Source organism: Azolla caroliniana, unplaced genomic scaffold (assembly GCF_043228905.1).
Source record: "Azolla caroliniana isolate FFs.n. ecotype wild unplaced genomic scaffold, voAzoCaro1.0.p SCAF_6, whole genome shotgun sequence".
NCBI classification, from domain to species: Eukaryota; Viridiplantae; Streptophyta; class Polypodiopsida; order Salviniales; family Salviniaceae; genus Azolla; species Azolla caroliniana.
Window position 1 is genome coordinate 13,819,985 of NW_028230441.1, and position 19,668 is coordinate 13,839,652.

Consider the following 19,668-nt stretch of genomic DNA (forward strand, 5'->3'; position numbering starts at 1 on the left):
ACTAACTAGCTACCAGTAATAGCTAATTAGCTACCAGAATAGCTAATTAGCTACCTCAGAATATGATCATAGCTAATTAGCTACCAGAATAGCTAATTAGCTACCTCAAAAAATGACCATAGCTAACTAGCTACTAGTAATAGCTTAATAGCGATGGCCAATAGCTAATTTAGCTATTACTAGCTAATTCACTACCAGAATAGTTAATTAGCTAACTAAGAATCTCGAACATAGCTATTTAGGTACCAGAATAGCTAATTACCTACCAATCATAGCTATTTAGCTACCACAATAGCTAATTAACTGCTATGACAATAGCTAATTGGCTACCAAACTAGCGAATTAGTTGGTTATGAGTATAACTAATTAGTTGCTTATGACTATAGTTAATTAGCTACCAGAATAGCCAATTAGCTACCTAAGAATATGAGCATAACTATTTAGCTGCCATAATAGCTAATTAACTTTGTATGACTATAGCTAATTAGCTACCAGAATAGCTAATTAACTTTGTCTGACTATAGCTAATTAGCTACTAGAATAGCTAACTAGTTATTTCTAATAGCTAATTTAGTTATTACCAACTAATTAGCTACTAGGATAGCTAATTAGCTACTAGAATAACTAATTAGTTGTCTCTGACTATAGCTATTTAGCTACCAGAATAACTAATTACCTAGCTAAGAATATGAGCATAGCTATTTAGCTACAAGAATAGCTAATTAGTTGTGTATGCCTATAGCTAATTAGCTACCAAAATAGCTAACTAGTTAATTAGTTGCATATGACTATAGCTAATTAGCTGCTAGGATAGCCAACTAGCTATTCACAATAGCTAATTTAGCTATTACAAGCTAATTAGTTGCTAGGATAGCTAATTAGCTACCAATCATAGCTATTTAGCTACCAGAATAGCTAATTAGCTACTAGAATAGCTAACTAAATATTCCCAATAGTTAATTAGTTATTACCAGTTATTTAGTTGCCAAGTTAGTTAATTAGCAACCAGAATAGCTAATTTAGTTATGACTAGCTAATTAGCTACAAGGATAGCTAATTAACTACTATAATAGCTAATTAGCTGCTTATGACTATAATCTACCACTTAGCTAACTAGCTATTCCCAATAGCTAATTTAGTTATTACCAGCTAATTAGCTACGAGAATAGCTAATTAGCTGCCAATCATAGCTATTTAGCTACTAGAATAACTTATTGGCTACTATAACAGGTTTGGAGCATAGCTAATCAGCTAATCAATATGTCCATTTTATTACACAGGTTGATTTATTTATTAGGTTCAGGTGAATACGTCCAAATATCAAAGTTCAACTACGAACATTCGAGTCTCTTAAGCCACACATTGTGAGATCCAAATACACATGGTGTTGCATTTACCATGTACAAATGGGTTGTCTCAAGGACTCTATTAATCTACTATGTCACCATAGTGCCTCCCTAACTAAGCCAGTTTGCACTTGTGAGTGCCCAATTTGTTGATTGAGCCCTCAAGAGCACTGTAAATCATCTGAGCATGTTATCTCTTCCATCATTTGTCTATTAGATTCAATATTGTGTCTGAGAGAAACTGATGCTATCTTCCACAATCATAAATGTGTCATGGGTTTATGTCAAGATTGTGGCCCTAGTAGATTTAGGTGGTGTCCAAATGAATTGAGTAGTTAAATATTAATCTCTGTCAAGTTATTTGAGTAAGTTGGCGCCAATTTCGAAGGAAAGGTGTGTAAAAGAAAGGATCTAGTTAGGAAGTTGCTTAAACCAAGGGATTTGGCATCTCTATTTGTAGTATCTCTAGGAAAGTTCATTAAACACAACTTCATTCATTCATGGCAAGCCCATTAGTTTAAGACTTGCATATATCTGATTTTCCAAATGATGTAGTAGTCTCAGTAGTAGATTTCGCAAAGAATTGTAGTTTCAAGCAGTAAAATGAAATTCAATCTACGCATTGGTGTTCAATGCAGGTAACCATTTTTGTGCACATAATATATTTTCGAGTTTCAGGTGATGTTAAAAAAGTAATTCATTGGTTGGAGCTACATCACAATTCAAGGCTAGACGTCCATTTTATTTTGTGGGGAGGTATCCTCCTATAACACGTTTCGACATGACATGCAATGTTTTTGGGTCTGTCCATGGTACAGGGGAACATGATGATGGTGCAGGTGCTATTATAAAGCGGGCACTTACCCATGAACAACTAAAGGAAGATGGTGTGCAGATGAATTGTGCAACACATGTAGTTGAACTTTTAAGAGCTAATATGTCAACGAGTGCAATTGGTGTTTATTCCTCGTAGGTCCGAGATATCAAACATGAATTTTGGGAAGCGAACATAGATGAAGTAAATAGAGAGAAGACCTGGGAGTGGCAAGGAATTCCCGAGTTGCGATCTCTCCATGTTGTTCGCGGTTATTCTAGGTTGGATGGTCATTGTATTGCGGTTAGAGAATTAACTTGTTTTTGCTTGCATTGTGTGCAGGGAAATTGGAGATATTGTTTAAACAAAGCATATATTCAGAGGTGGGAGTATCATACATTGAACGATAAGGAAGCAGTTTATGGAGAAACAAAAATGAATGTTGACTTCACATATCAAGGACGTGGGGATACTCCAACTGATGTCTTAAAGGTTGGGGATAATTTCGTTGTAAATGAAGAAGAAGGAAATTAAGAGGGTGTTAATTTCTATATATTGAAGTGCACGGTTAGTAAACAGTGTGCAACACAGAATATATTAGATACTTAGGAAAATGTTGTATCTACTGGGATATTCTATATCTAAGGTATTTTTTATGCAAAACTAGAAGATTACAAATATGTGTATACGAGTAATTCATTTATTTATTTCTGATGATAAGAAGCATGATAGCTTGTTCGTCCAACATTGTTTTAACTTACATTGGCAATGGTTATTAGCTAAACGTTTGGAGCTTACTCAACATTGGGTCTGGTTTGATGGAGCTGCGTCACAATTTAAGGCTAGACGTCGATTTTATTGTGTAGGGAGGTATCCTGCTATAACAGGTTTGGACATGAGATGGAATTTCTTTGGGTCTAGCCATGGTAAAGGTGAACATGATGGTGCAAGTGTTGTTATAAAGCAGGTCCTTACCCATGAACAACTAAAGGCAGATGGTGTGCAAATGAATTGTGCAACACATGTAGTTGAACTTTTAAGAGCTAATATGTCAACGAGTGCAACTAGTGTTTATTCCTCGCAGGTCCGAGATATCAAACGTGAATTTTGGGAAGCGAAGATAGATGAGGTAAATAGAGAGAAACCTGAGAGTGCCAAGGAGTTCCCGAATTGCGATCTCTCTATGTTGTTTGCGGTGATTATAGGTTGGATGGTCATTGTATTGCGGTTAGAGAATTAACTTGTTTTTGCTTCCATTGTATGCAAGGAAATTGGAGGTATTGTTTAAACAAAGCATATATATCCAGAATTGGGAGTATCATACATTGGATGATAAGGAAGCAGTTGATGGAGAAACAGAAAAGAATGTTGACTTTACATATCAAGGATGTGGAGATACTGTGAGTGATGTCTTAAATGTTGGAGATAATTTCGTTGTAAATGAAGAAGAAGGCAATTCAGAGGGTGTTGATTTCTATATATTGAGCTGCATAGTTAGTAAATAGTGTGGGTGAAAGCATGCGAGTGGAAACAATTAGCTATGTCAAGGACATAGCTAATTAGCTATGCAAAAAGCTACCATTGATAAATAGTCATGTTTGGCAAAACCTACCATTGATAAATTAGCTATGCAAAAAGCTACCATTGATAAATAGTCATGTTTGGCAAAACCTACCATTGATAAATTAGCTATGCAAAAAGCTACCATTGATAAATAGTCATGTTTGGCAAAACCTACCATTGATAAATTAGCTATGCAAAAAGCTACCATTGAAAATAGTAGAGAGTTTTAATTATATAAATGTGCAACATAAACGTGCAACATAAATTCATATGTGCACCATAGATTATATACCGAATTCCTAGGTTCATTAGGCATTATCCTTTGCCACATCACGTGGGCCATCTCTAGTTGAGTATTCTGGCTTATATTACTACCAATGTTGCTAAACCCTATTGAGTCCACTCCTCCATTACCACCATTGTACACTTAGTTATCGGCACTATGTGGTCCAAGTATCATCTGCCATTGTTCAATCTCATGGAGTTCACTCCTCCATTGCCGCCATTCTACACTCAGTTGCCGCCACTGTTCAATCCAAGCATCATCTGCAAATTTCACTCCTCCATTGCTGCCAGTCTATAGTCAATTCCCGCTACTGTGAAGGTCGTATATTGCTGCCACTTTTCGATCCGATGGAGTTAACTCCTCCACTGCCGTCATTCTACTCTTAGTTGTCATCACTATGCGTTCCAAGCATCATCTGCCACTGTTTGATTTGACGAAGTTCACTCCTCCATTGCCATCATTCTACACTCACTTGTCGCTACTATTCAGTCTTGTATTGATGCCACTTTTCCATTTGACGGAGTTCACTCATCCAATACCATCATTCTACACTCAGTTTCCGCTACTGTTCTGTCGTGTATTGTTGCCACTTTTCGATCTGCATGAGTTCACTCCTTCTCCACTATCGCCATTCTACTCTTGGTTGTTGTCACTATGTGTTCCAAGCATCATCTGCCATGTTCAATCTGATGGAGTTCACTCCTCCATTGCCATCATTCTACACTAAGCTGCCGCTACTATTCGGTCCTGGATTGCTGCCACTTTTCGATTTGATGGAGTTGACTCATCCATTGCCATGATTCTACACTTAGTTGTCGCTACTGTTTGGTCGTGTATTGCTGCCACTTTTTGATCCGAGGGAGTTCACTCCTTCTCCACTACTGCCATTGTACTCTCAGTTGCCGTCACTGTGCATTCCAAGCATCATCCGTCACTATTTGATCTGACGAAGTTCACTCCTCCATTGCCATCATTCTACACTCAGTTGCCGCTACTGTTCGATCTTGGATGGCTGCCACTTTTTGATTTGATGGAGTTCACTCATCCATTTCCATCATTCTACACTCAGTTGCCGATATTGTTTGGTCGTGTATTGCTGCCACTTTTCGATCGGAAGGAGTTCACTCCTTGTCCACAGTTGCCATTCTACTATCAGTTGTCATCATTGTGCGTTCCAAGCATCATCTACCACTTTTCAATCCGATGGAATTCACTCCTCCATTGCCATCATTCTACACTTAGTTGCCGCCATTGTGCGGTCCTAGATTGTCAAAACTATTCGATCAAACGGAGTTCACTCCTCCACTGTCGCCATTCTACACTCAGTTGCCGCCATTATTCAGCCCTGGATTACCGCCACTCTTCGGTCTTGGATTTGAATAACTATTCTGTCTATTGATTATCTTGTGTATTGTTGTGTATAATCTTGTGTATTGCGGAATATTTTTGTGTATTGTTGTTGCCAATAGCCATCTTTAATACGTGTCTTTTTTTCGAGAAAATTACGGTTTAAACCCGTCAAGCCAAATGGAAGGGGAAGGAGGGTGTTTAGAATTACCCCTCAATGATCATCAGGATAGAGATGACGCAATCAGGACAGAACAAGCGATACGAAAGTATTGCGCGAATAAAAAAAGAAAACATCATCAATTGTTGAAGGATACGAAAGGTAAAGGTAAAGATAGTATTGGTTGGATATAGGTCTAAATATCAATGAGAATGGAAGTAATGAGACTACTATCATAGAGAGAAAGGTTGTAGACTATTTCAATGTTCAAACCAAGCACATTAGCAATGAAGACAAGAAGGTAGTACTTTATGGAATATTAAATGATCCATCAATAAAGGAGTTAGTTGATGGTGATGGTCTTAATGCAAACATAACATCTGTACTAGTAAATAATATCCGTAATAGATTCGTATCCATGAGCAAGTCAGAAGATGATATTGTCTTAAAAAGGTCTAGTCTAATGATGTTACTTAATAGTGATGTTGACGATATTAACATTAGTGGTCTATCTAAGGTAATTGGTGTTAGTAGAAAAAGTGTGTACAATACATTGAACCGGATAGTTTCCTCGGGTGAAGGAACTAGTTTCCTAAAGCTAACAACAAGATGTAAGCCAATGACACCCATAACATAAGAAATGAAGGATATAATCACAATATTTTGGACTAATGAGAGTAGGGTTTCACCCAATACGAAGGATTTATGCAGGAAACGTGTTGGAAGGAGTCAATACGAGCATCCCATTCATCTTCTTGATGTACCTCAAGTATTTACATTTATGTCGACATTTGTTTCCACTTTTGTGCTTAGTTAGTTAGCTTATTAGCTACCTCCGAATATGATCATATCCGAATAGCTAATTACCTACCTCAAAATATGACCATAGCTAACTAGCTACCAGTAATAGGTAATTATCTCCCTAAGAATATCGAACGTAGCTATTCAACCACCAGAATAGCTAATTAGCTACCATTCATAGCTATTTAGCTACCACATTAGCTAATTAGCTGCCAATGACAATAGCTAATTAGCTACTAGAGTAGCTAATTAGCAGCTTATGACTATAGCTAATTAACTACCAGAATTGCTATTCCCCTACTAGAATAGCTACTGTACTAAACTATGGTAGTTACAGCTTGGAATAGATAATCTACTAATAATATACTAAGATATAGATAACATTAGAATGTTGATTAATATATAACGCTTGACTATATACAAGAGGTGAAGAGTTAGAATCTTGACATGACTGTTGTCATGTCCGATTTGGGCCTAGTTGATCGGTCTTCACCCAATCCAACTCTCGGCTTGTTCAGCTTATCCAGCCCATGTTGGGCTTGCTTCTCAACACTCCCCCTCAAGCTCAACTTGAGGATCCTTCTGCTTTATCGGTTCCTTGCTTCGGCTCCTCTTGGCATCTTCACGCCTTGCTCTCGCTCCTTGTCCCACGTTGCACAACCCCTCCAGTCCAATGTTGCTCGACCCGTCCGATTCTGCACACCTCGACCCATTTGGTCGGCTTAACTCCTCATCAGGCTCTTCTCAGCTCCGTCGATGTCGTGGCATTGGCACCCTCCAACCCACCTACTCCTTCGTTTTGGTATCAGGTTTGGCTGCCTTTTCGTCTGCTTGGCCTCCATATGATTCAGCTCGTGCGAATCAATGCACTCGACTGAATTGGTTGTCTCTGATTCATTCCCGCTCTTGTTTGAATTGGCTATCTCCAATTCTTCCTCATTCAGGCCCTTGACCATGTCTGACCATGTCCTGGTCCTAGCCTTTTTCTTAAGCTTGGATTGATCCTTCTTGACTCTACCGTGTTTGCCACCTGTTCTGGTTCAAATGAGATGTTTCGACTACCTGTGTTGGAAGACTGTAGGGGCATTGGTGAGACCGAATGGCATCACCTTGTACTCTAAATGCTCATAGCGCATCTGAAACGCTATTTTCCACTCATCCCCGTGCTTGATGCGCACTAGATTATAGACATGCCGAACGTCTATTTTGGAGAAGATACGCCCGGTTCGGAGTCAATTGAGGAGCGTTGGAATTAAGGGCAAGGGAACACGATTATGCATTGTAACTTTGTTGAGACCTTGATAATCCACACATAGGCGTAATGAGGCATCCTTCTTCTTCACAAATAAGATTGGGGTCCCGATCGGCGACCTCCGGATGGAAGAGTGTTACAAATGCGCTATGGCTCTTCTAAGTGCACAACGGATCGTTAGTGTGTTCAAGAGAGAAAGGAAAAGGGGAAGGAGACTCACCTTTGTGGCAGCCCAAAAACGTTCTGTTTCATTACACAGAAAAAACCTCTCTCGTTTGTTTTCTTACTTTTCTTCTTACTTCACTATCATACTCACTCTTACTTTTTTACCTAAGTATATAAATCACTTACATATTCAGCTAATTAGTTGTGAGTAGCTAAATAGTTGTGGATAGCTAAATAGTTGTTTTACCTATATGTCCAATAGTAGCTAGCTTCCTTATAGCTACTATAGACGATCTCGGTTACCAATAAGCATCGATTGCTTTTGTTGAGTTTGTTTCTTAACACTCCCCCCAAGCCCAACTTATCCATTCTTGACATCATCTTCAATCTTCTTCTTTTCAAGATTTCCAGCCATCATATAAATGTTTATAACTCCAATCATGTCCCTAAATTATGTATGTTTTTCTATGCTCAGTCCCTTCGTAAGAATGTCAGCCACTTGCTAATTTGTACTCACATACAATAGATCTACTTCTATATCAATCATTTTCTCTCTAACAAAGTGATAATGCACTTCAATGTGCTTTGTTCTTGTATGGTTTTTGCGAGCTAAATGCAGCTCATATTGTCACACCAAATTGTGATTGCACCATCTATATACTCTCACAAATCAGCAAGCAATCTTTTGATCCATACTTCTTCACAAGTCACTATTGCAACTCCTCGATATTTAGCTTCAGTACTTGATAATGCAACAGTACCTTGGTTCTTGCTACTCAATGAAATAGTTGCACTTCCCAATGTAAACATATATCCACTCGTGGATCTTCTATCAGTTTAGCTTCCAGCCCAATCAACGTCTGTACATCCTTCCAATTTTATGTCCAAATCATCCCTGTAAAACAGTCCATAGTTCTAGGTAGCTTATATATACTTCAAGATTCTTCTAATGCAATCCAAATGTGGCTTTGTTGGTTGTTGCAGATGGATCAACCTTTGACATTTTGAAAGCAATTTTTTTCAGAGATTCTGAAAGTTCTTTGTGCCATGCTCTTGGTGCTTGTTTCAGTCCATAGAGAGCCTTTTTCAGCTTACAAACATATTCTAGATGCTTCTTATCTTCAAATCTTGGTGGTTGACACATGTACACTTCCTCTTCTAAGTGGCCATGTAAAAAGGCATATTCTACATCCATATGGTGCAGAACCCATCTTTTGGCTACACTTACAACAAGTAGTGTCCTCAAGGTTGCCATTTTTGCAACCGGTGCAAATGTCTCATCATAATGAATTCCTTGCATTTGGACATATCCCTTTGCAACAAGTCTTGCTTTATGTCTACTTACATTCCCATTGGAATTATGCTTTGTTTTGTAGACCCATTTGCAACCTACCACATTTTTTCCTTTTGGCAACTTTACCAAATCCCATGTTTTATTTTCAGCCAATGCATTTATTTCGTCTTGCATTGCATTCACCCATTTCTTCTCAGCTTTTGCTTCTTCATAACTATTTGGATTAGGGATTTGTACCACTTTAGACATATATGCATAATGCATAGCCATTTATGTATCATAACCAAATCTTTCAATAGTTTTTTTCTCTCTATTTGATCTTCTCAGTTTCTGATTTCCATCATTCATTGCTTTTTCAACACCAGGGATTTTCAAGACTCGTATACCCATCTCATCATCCAATGATAATCTACATCTTCCATGTTTGTAGATTCTTCATAAAACATTTCATATTGTGGCATCTTCTATTTACCCTTTTTATCATCATATTTTTTATATCTTGCATTCTTTCCACTCCAAGCATTTGAATCAAATTTACTACCTAAGTTTTCCGGTGGTCCGGTACATGCTATTTATGTTGGACATTGTCTCTGTCTTCATTAATTTTTGCATCTTGTTTTGGGTCGTGCCAACTACCCAACTCATCAAATATTACATCACAACTTAATACAATCTTTTTTGTCAAAAGGTTATAACATTTATACCCTTTTTGCTCCACCCAATATACCACAAAAACACGTTTTTCAGCTTTTGGATCAAGCTTACTTCTTACTTCAGCAGGTACATGAACATAAGCAATGCATCCAAACATTTTTAAGTGTCCTAAACTAGGTTTCCTACCATAGAAACATTCTTTAGGAGTTACTACATGTACTCCAGATGTTATGCATCTATTTAGAATATAGTTTGTTGTATTTACAACTTTAGCCCAGTAATACAATGACATATTTTTTTCAGTTATCAAAGCTCTTGCTATGTTTACTAGAGTTTTATTTTTTCTCTCAACCACTCCATTTTGTTGTAGAGTATATCTACATGTGAACTGTCTCCTTATCCCTTGATTGCATAGGAAATTACAAAATTCATTTGAGAAGTATTCTCCTCCTCCATCAGACCTTAAGCATTTTATTCTAATCTTGGCTTGCTTTTCGACCATGCATTTGAACTTACGAAAGAAATCAAATACTTCACTCTTCTCTCTCAAGAAGTAAACGCATGTTTTCCTTGAGCAATCATCAATGAATGTTACATAAAACCTACGGCCACCAATTGCGGCATTTTTTGTAGGTCCCCCCATACATCTGTATGTACCAAATCCACGCAAGGAAAAAAAAAATTATCCAATTTTTATGTAACTATTTGGCTTCCATTTTCAGCATCCATCTCTCTTTCAATTTAGGGCTTTAGCTACAATTAACTCCAACAAGAACCTCTCTAATTAAGATAAAAAAATGGAGAAATTTTCTCAGATTTGTACTGTCTATTTTTCTTTATGAGCAACGTTGCTCTCATAATACCATGTTACAAAGGCACTACAACTCTTCTTAATGCAAAATGGATTGTGATGTGTTGGATCATTAGTGTGTTCAAGAGAGAAAGGAAAGGGGGGAAGGAGACTCACCTCTGTAGCAGCCCAAAAACATTATGTTTCATTACTTTTCTTCTTATTTCACTCTCATACTCACTCGTACTTTTTTACCTAAGTATATAAATCAGTTACATATTCAGCTAATTAACTGTCAGTAAGTAATTAGTTGTCAGTAGCTAAATAGTTGTGGATAGCTAAATAATTGTTTTACCTATATGTCCAATAGTAGCTAGCTTCCTAATAGCTACTGTAGAAGATCTTGGTTACCAATACGCATCACATGCTTTTGTTGAGCTTTTTTCTTAACAAAGAGCACGGGTCAAATCATATGGAGGCAATAGGAAACTCAAATGTCCCCGGAATCGGCCGAATCCGATTGGGTTATATTTGTAAATAGCCTACATGTGCCCATTGTGACTATATTTATAAATAGTCATTTAAGTGTATGAGTATAAATATAGTTAGTGCAAGTAGTTAGAGGTATGTATGATCATTGTTATTGTTGAAAAGTTACAGTAGGTAGTTGCCTCTGGAACTAGGAGAGGGAGTAAGAGAGTGAGAGTGAGTGAGTGTGAGTGACCTCTCCATAGCTGCACGTGAGAAGAAAAAGGGCCATTCCCTTGCCGGTTTCTTCTTGTATTCCTCTTCTTCTATAGTGATATAGTTCGTAGTTCATTGACTCCCATGCTTTTTCCCCCTTTTCATGGTTTTCCACATTAAATATTTTGTCTCTCTGTACTTGTGTTTTTTTGTGTGTGTCTACGCACTATCGGTCTCGATCTTTGCACCCTCATATGCATACGTAGAAACCGGTTGTGGTCGGTTGATTCTCAACAAACTGGTATCAAAGAAATGGAAGACTCATTTGGCGGCATGTTCAAACAAACTTGCTCCAACTAATATGACAAGATCAAGCCAAACAAGATCGATGTGTTGACTTGGGAGGTCATGCATCTGAATGCGGCCACATACATAAAGTGTTTGGTAGACATGAGTCTACAACTTCAATGAGGAAAACAAGGCAGATGTCCTTTGGGAGAATATTGCCATTATGTTCGAAAACAAGAATGTCGTCAACAAAGTTTTAGTGTTCAGGAAGATCGTGAGACTCCAGTATCAGGATGACTCCAACATGGCGGAGTACTTGAATGCCTTCTAGGGACTAATCAACTAAACCACCTCTCTAGAAGTACCTCTAGCTGACGAGGTATTAGCATTATTGTTGTTGGGATCCCTTCCGAATAGCTGAGAGACACTCGTTGTCCTATTAGGCAATCCTAGAACGGAAGGGAAGCATTTATCCCTAGAGAAGGTGAAGTCAAGGTTGCTGAATGAGGAAGCTCGTTGAAAGGACAAAGAGTCTGTGACCAACCCAAAGGTTGTCATCATAGAAGGTGAAATGAACCGAGGAAGAGGCCAAAATAGAAGTCCCTAGAACCAGGAGAAGTCGGGGATGAGGTCGAAGTCAAGGGAGAGGCCCACTTGCTTCTATTGTGGGAAGCCGGGCCACTTCCAGAAAAATTGCCGATGCTACCAGAAGGAGAAAGGGGGAGTTGATGGTGTAGAGCCGAAGAAAATCCCGGACAGAAAGAACACCTCTGTAGTCGTCGTGAGTGAAGAGGAGTTGTTGTTCATTACTGAACAAAATGAAGTCAATCTTGCCGACAAAGAATCGACATGGGTAGTCGATTCAAGTGCATCCTTTCACCTAGCCCCCAATAGAAGATGCTTCTCATCATACACAGCCGGTGATCATGGTTGTGTGAAAACGGGAAATGAAGGACCATACCGAAACTTTGGGGTTCCAATTGGTGTTAAAGGATGTCTGACAAGTTTCTAAAGTTCAGCTTAATATGATATAAGTCGGTCGGGTGGATGACAAAGGCTACACGGTAAGCATCTAGAACAATGTCATGAAGTTCTACAAGGGAAGCTTGATTGTGGCTCAAGCCCAAAAAACCAACACATTGTATCTAATGCATGTCCGAATATGTCAGGGGGAAGTGAACGTGGCAGCCGACACTATCGGTGAGTTGTGGCACAAGAGGTTGTGTCACATCAGTGAGAAGGGAATGCGGAGACTTGCCAAGATAACCTCATTCCAGAGATGAAAAACATGCAACTTGAGAATTGCACCAATTGCTTGGCCGGCAAGAAAACTTAACCTCCTTCCGAACAAGGAAGAGTATGTCATTGTAACTCGTGCCTATGGATGTATACTACGTAGACACTAACTCACATGCCGGTTCACAATATTTTGTGACCTTCATTGATGACTGTAGTCAGAAGTTATGGGCTTCCGTATTGAAGACCAAGGACCAGGTGTGGTTGGTCTTCAAGGAGTTCCAAGTGAGAGCTGAAAGAGAAACCGATCGAATATTGAAAGCGGTCTCATCGGATAATGGAGGTGAGTACCGAGGATAGTTTGAACAGTACTGTCGGTCAAAGGGAAATTGACTCCAATATACTATGCTGAAAATGCCAGAACTCAACGGGTTGGCCGAGAGGATGAACTAGACCATTATGGAGAAGGTTCGAAGCATGCTAGCACATGCCAACTTGTCCAACACATTCAAGGCTGAGGCGTTGATGACAATAGTGTATGTGATAAATAGATCACCCTCAGCAACCCTGGACGGAGATATTCCATAGAGAGTGTGGACCATGCAAAGACCTGTCATATCGACACCTAAGGATGTTCGGATGTCTTCCCTACGTGCATGTTGCTAAGGACTAGAGGGGTAAACTCAATCTGAAAACTCGGCCATGCATATTTCTTGCATACGGCGACGACGAATTCAGCTATTGGCTATGGGAATTAGCCAAGAAGAAAGTGATCTAGAGCTGAGATGTTGTCTTTATGGAAGAAAAGACAATCGTCGATTGGGAGAAAGAGAAGTTGGATGCATCCTCTCAACTAGTTGGAAGTCGAAAGCCGACTGAAGAACAAAGAGAGTCAACCGAATTCGGCTCGACAGTCAGAGGTCAGTCAGAAGTCAGAGTTGGACGCGGAATTTGTTGGCCGCCTTAGACGACCAAGTGGGGAAAGTCAAAAAGAAAAGACAAAGGAACGGTTATGGCATGATAAGCGGACGGATGGGGCTGTAGCGACATAATGAGGGAATAGTAGAACCCGTAGCGTTTTGTATATGAGTAATGGTTCACATGTCAAGCGTAACCGACCATGACCCTGTATAAAATGGGCATGGAAAACTTGTAATAGCGAGTGTTGAGAATCAAGCTCAACTTGGTCTAGTGTGTGAACTCACCTTGAGAGTGAATAGACACTCCAACGGTCAAGAGTCACCACTATGTCACCACTTTGTATTCTAGCATTTAGTATGAGTCATAGAATCATATTCTATGACACATAACTTATGAGCTTTCACATTCCCCATGCTCCATGAGTCTTGTAGTTAATGAAGAGAGAGGGTGACTATATAAAGCACCCTCCTCCCACTTTGTATGATTTTGAGTCTTTCTCCTTTGTCAATATACTTTTACCTTGCGTATTCCTTGTCTCTCTCACTCACACTCTCTCTCTCTCTCATACACACACATAACTCATATCTCTTCCACTTCACAAGAATCCATCTCTTGATTCTTTACATGGTATCGGAGCGATTTGGTAGCTCGATCTAGCCCATTCGCCTCATCGTGATCGTGTGTTGTGCTCTACGCCGACGACCAAGAACCGGCTCATAGCTATCGTAGCTTCGCTACATAGCTCGCATTCGAAGAGAGAAGAAGAAGAAGAAGAAGAAGAATTGACATAATGAATACTCAAATGGGGAGCGCTCTCCCTACCAAGAATTTGGATCGAAACAACTTCGCATCTTGGGAGTACAAGATGCACCAATACCTTGTCAGACAAGGCTATTGGAGCTACATCAAAGGAGTGCATGAAGACCGACCCGCCGAAGCGGCTCCCGGATACGCGACATGGGAGCAAGCCGCAAGCCACGTGATGTATTGTTTGGTGACATGTGTTCACAACCACATGCTCGGTTACATTCGAGAAGCCAAGACGCCGAAGGAAGCGTGGGAAAATCTACGAAAGATTTTCGCCGCCAACACGACCGCGAGGAAGCTTCAACTCCGCCAAGAGTTGAAGAACATTCAACAAAGGGACATGTCCATCACGACATACACCATGAAGATCAAGGAGCTTTGTGACTCGCTCGGCTCAATAAGCGAAGTATAGATGATGATGAGATAGTCCAAATATGCCTCGGCGGCCTCGCACCACGGTTCGGCGCGATGCGAACCGCCGTTCTAGCACGGGAGAAATCTCCCTCCTTCTTCGAGCTCCAATCAATGCTATTGATCGAAGAAAACCACATGTGTACAAGGAGCAATGAGTCGGAAGACCACATGCTCTACACGCACTCTAATGGAGGAAGAGGGTGCGAACGAGCGAGAGGCCGATCCAACCAAGGACAAGGCGGACGAGGTCCGACCTAAGACAACAACTCCCAATTTCGGCCACAAAACGGAGGCCAACGAGGAACCTTCGCAAGAAGGGGGAGCTTCCACTCCGGCTCGAGCCGTCAAAATGCAACCGAATGAGGATATTGCGGAAAGCTCTGCCACCACGAAGAAGAGTGCCGAAAGAAGATGCGTGAATCGGCTTCCACAAGCCGACAACTCATGAATTACGCACACAACTCCGACTACGAAGATCGTGGAGGAATGTATGCGCACAACTCCGACCATGGCGGAATGTTCATGATGAAACAAAGAGCAACACCGACACCCATTCCCGAAAGAGCGGAACGTGAGCAAAGGTCTACTCGACGTAGTCCATTCCGACGTATGGGGACCGGTGCAGACGGCTACATTCGGCGAATGCCGATATTACATGCTCTTCATCGACGACTTCTCTAGGCACACTTGGATCTACCGATGCGGCAAAAGAGCAAAGTGTTCGGACACTTCAAAATTTCAAGAATGGAGTCGAGAAAGCCATGGGTCGACATGTACGATGCCTTCGATCGGATGGCGGCAAGGAGTACTTCTCGGACGATTTCACGACGTATCTCCGAAAGGAAGGAATTCGGCGAGAACTCACTTGCCGACACACTCCGCAACAAAACGGAGTAGCTGAGCGCAAAAATCGGCACATCCTCGAAGTAGCGCGGGCCATGATGAACGAGAAGCATATGCCCAAGTCATATTGGGCCGAAGCTGCAAATACGGCCGTCTACCTAATGAACCGGTGCACAACATCCGGTGTGCACAAGGTCACTCTGCATGAAAAACACTTCGGAAAGAGGCCGGACTTATTGCACATCCGGATATTCGGCGCGATAGCATACGTGCACATCCCCGACGAGAAGCCTCAAAAGCTTGACCAGAAGTCGGAGAAATGTATCCTCGTAGGATACTCATTGGAGCAAAAGGGGTACAAGTGCTACAACCCCTCAACTCGAAAATCTCGAGTAAGTCGAGACGTCATTTTTGACGAGTCCGCATCCTGGTACGCACTAGAGAAAACTTCACCTCCGCTCGACTTGAAATTTTCCGAACAAGAGATCAAGGATGAAGATCACCCTACGCGCATGATCGAAGAAAGTCCGATCACGACCCGACTGAGCGGACCACAAGAGCCTTTGAGCGATCAAAGCACATCACGGCCTAGCCCGAAGATGGACAAAGGCAAGGCGAAAATGGCGGAATATGAAGACGATCGCTTCGACGACGATGAATCGACTCACTCACTCGATAGTGAGTTCGGCGGCTTAGATGTACCAATCGGAGCTAAGAAAGCCCTCATCTCTAAAAATGAAAAGCTCCGCCGATCCACTCGCGAAAAGAACCCCGTAAGCCGATTCGGCTACAACGATTATATGGCATACCATTACGCCTTTATGATGAAGGTAGCAACAGTACGGGAGCCGGAAACCTTTTCGGAAGCCGTGAAGGACCCGCGATGGATCGAAGCAATGAACGAGGAGATGCAGGCACTACGGAAGAACGAGACGTGGGATCTCATTCCCACCTCACCAAACAAAAAGGCGATCGGATGCAGATGGATCTACAAGGTGAAGTATAACGCCGATGGCTCCGTAAACCGCTACAAAGCTTGACTCGTAGCGAAAGGATACGCTCAGAAGCATGGCGTCGACTACGAAGAGAGCTTTGCCCCGGTGGCAAAGATGACGACGGTGCGGACCGTAACTGCGATTGCCGCGGCGAAAGGGTGGCACCTCCATCAAATGGACGTCAAGAACGCCTTTCTACAAGGCGAATTAGAAGAGGTGTACATGATCCAACCACCCGGCTTCAACTCGAGCACCCATCCGAAAGCGGTTTACCGACTCAAGAAGCCACTCTATGGCCTCAAGCAAGAACCGCGTGCTTGACATTTGAAGATAACACAATATCTTCATCAAATCAGCTTCCGTATGTCAAAATCAGACAACTCCCTCTACATACGAAGCAATTCTGCAAGTCCGATCGTCATCCTTTTATATGCGGATGACCTAACTGAGCGGACCACAAGAGCCTTTGAGCGATCAAAGCACATCACGGCCTAGCCTGAAGATGGACAAAGGCAAGGCGAAAATGGCGGAATACGCAGACGATCGCTTCGACGACGATGAGTCGACTCACTCACTCGAGAATGAGTTCAGAGGCTTTGATGTACCAATCAAAGCTAAGAAAACCCTCATCTCTGCAAACGAGAAGCTCCGTCAATCCACCCATGACAAGAACACCATAAACCAATTCGGCTACAATGATTATATGGCGTACCATTACGCCTTTATGATGAAGGTAGCAACAGTACGGGAGCCGGAAACATTCTCCGAAGCAGCCAAGGATCCGCGATGGATCGAAGCCATGAACGAGGAGATGTTGGCACTATGCAAGAACGAGACATGGGATCTCGTTCCCACCTCGCCACACAAAAAGGCGATTGGATGCAGATGGATTTACAAAGTGAAGTACAACGCCAACGGTTCCATCAACCGCTACAAAGTGCGACTCGTAGCGAAAGGCTACGCACAAACACATGACGTTGACTACAAAGAGACCTTTGCCCCGGTTGCGAAGATGACGACGGTATGGACCGTAATTCCACTTGCTGTGGCGAAAGGGTCGCACCTCCATCAAATGGACGTCAAGAACGCCTTTCGACAAGGCGAATTAGAAGAGGAGGTGTACATGATACAACCACCCGGCTTCAACTCGAGCACCCATCCAAAAGTTGTATGCCGACTCAAGAAGCCACTCTACGGCCTCAAGCAAGCACCGCATGCTTGGCATTCGAAGATAACGCAGTATCTTCATCAAATCGGCTTCCGTATGTCAAAATCGGACAACTCCCTCTACATACGAAGCGATTCCACAAGTCCGATTGTCATCCTTTTATATGTGGATGACCTAGTCATTGGAGGCGAGCATCTCGTCGAAATCAATAAAGTCAAATCCCTCCTTTCCGACAAGTTCGAGATGACGAACATGAAGGAGCGCCACTACTTCCTCGGCATCGAGATAATTCGAACTCCGGCCGGAATCATGATCTCTCAGCGGCACTACATCCTCAACTTGTTATACAAGTTCGGAATGGCTAACTGTAAATCCGCAGCAACCCCCAATTGCAATCTCAAACTAGATGCGAACTCCGGCACCAAAGCGTGTGAGTCGACTCAGTATTGGCAACTCATCGGGAGTCTCATTTACCTCACGATCACACGGCCCGATGTTAGTTATCCGGTCAGTCTCCTTAGCCAATTCATGCAAACACCGCGTGATACTCACTTGGATTGTGCTAAGCTAGTTCTACGCTACGTGAGCGGCGCAATGGATTGCGGCATCCTCTACAAGACCGCGATGCCAATACGACTCGAGGGGTACACAGACGCCGATTGGGCCGGCTACAAAGCTAATAGAAGATCAACCTCCGGATTTTTTTTCTCCCTCGGCAGCAGAGCAATATCTTCGAGTAGCAAGAAGCAGCCTACCGTCGCTCTTTCGAGTACGGAGGCGGAATACAGGGGTGCAGCCGTAGTTGCGTGTGAAGCCGTATGGTTCAAGAGGATTTTGAAGGATCTGGGCGTACCCATCAAGGATCCGACTTCCCTTTACTGCGACAACATGAGCACTATCACCTGATCTGAGAGCACATTCTGGCTGGTGATGTCGACCTACAACACATTAGCACCAATCTTCAAACAACTGACATCTTCACTAAAGACTTAGGAGCCGACAAGCTGTGGCAATGCATGACCGATCTCGAATTGACGATCCCTTACCTGATAAGCTTGAGGGGGAGTATTGAAGACACTACGCAATAACGCGTAGATTCCACAACCGCGCACTACGCAATAAGCAGCGAAGAGCCGATCTACCGCGCAAAGCCGCAAAGAAAGCCGCAAGCCGAAGCACAGACTTCACAACTACGCACAACGCAAGCTGGAGCACGGATTCCGCAACTCCGCATAAATGCGAGCCGAAGCGAATTTCGGATACCGTCTGAAACCGACCCGACTTGAGCTTGAGGGGGCATGTTGAGAATCAAGCTTAACTTGGTCTAGTGTGTGAACTCACCTTGAGAGTGAATAGACACTCCAACGGTCAAGAGTCACCACTATGTCACCACTTAGTATTCTAGCATTTAGTATGAGTCATAGAATCATATTCTATGACACATAACTTATGAGCTTTCACATTCCCCATGCTCCTTGAGTCTTGTAGTTAATAAAGAGAGAGGGTGACTATATAAAGCACCCTCCTCCCACTTTGTATGATGTTGAGTCTTTCTCCTTTGTCAATATACTTTTACCTTGCGTATTCCTTGTCTCTCTCTCTCACTCTCTCTCTCTCTCTCTCTTATACACACACATAACTCATATCTCTTCCGCTTCACAAGAATCCATCTCTTGATTCTTTACAGCGAGCGTAAATTTTTTGTATTGAAGCTCTACAATATAGTTATGTTTGTGCGACTATCTGTGTTCTAGTGCTCTTGTTGTTTATTCGTGTCGAGTTCGTTTCTATGTTGAGTCGTATACACAGTGTGTGTAATCGTGTAGGAAGGGTCGGTTGT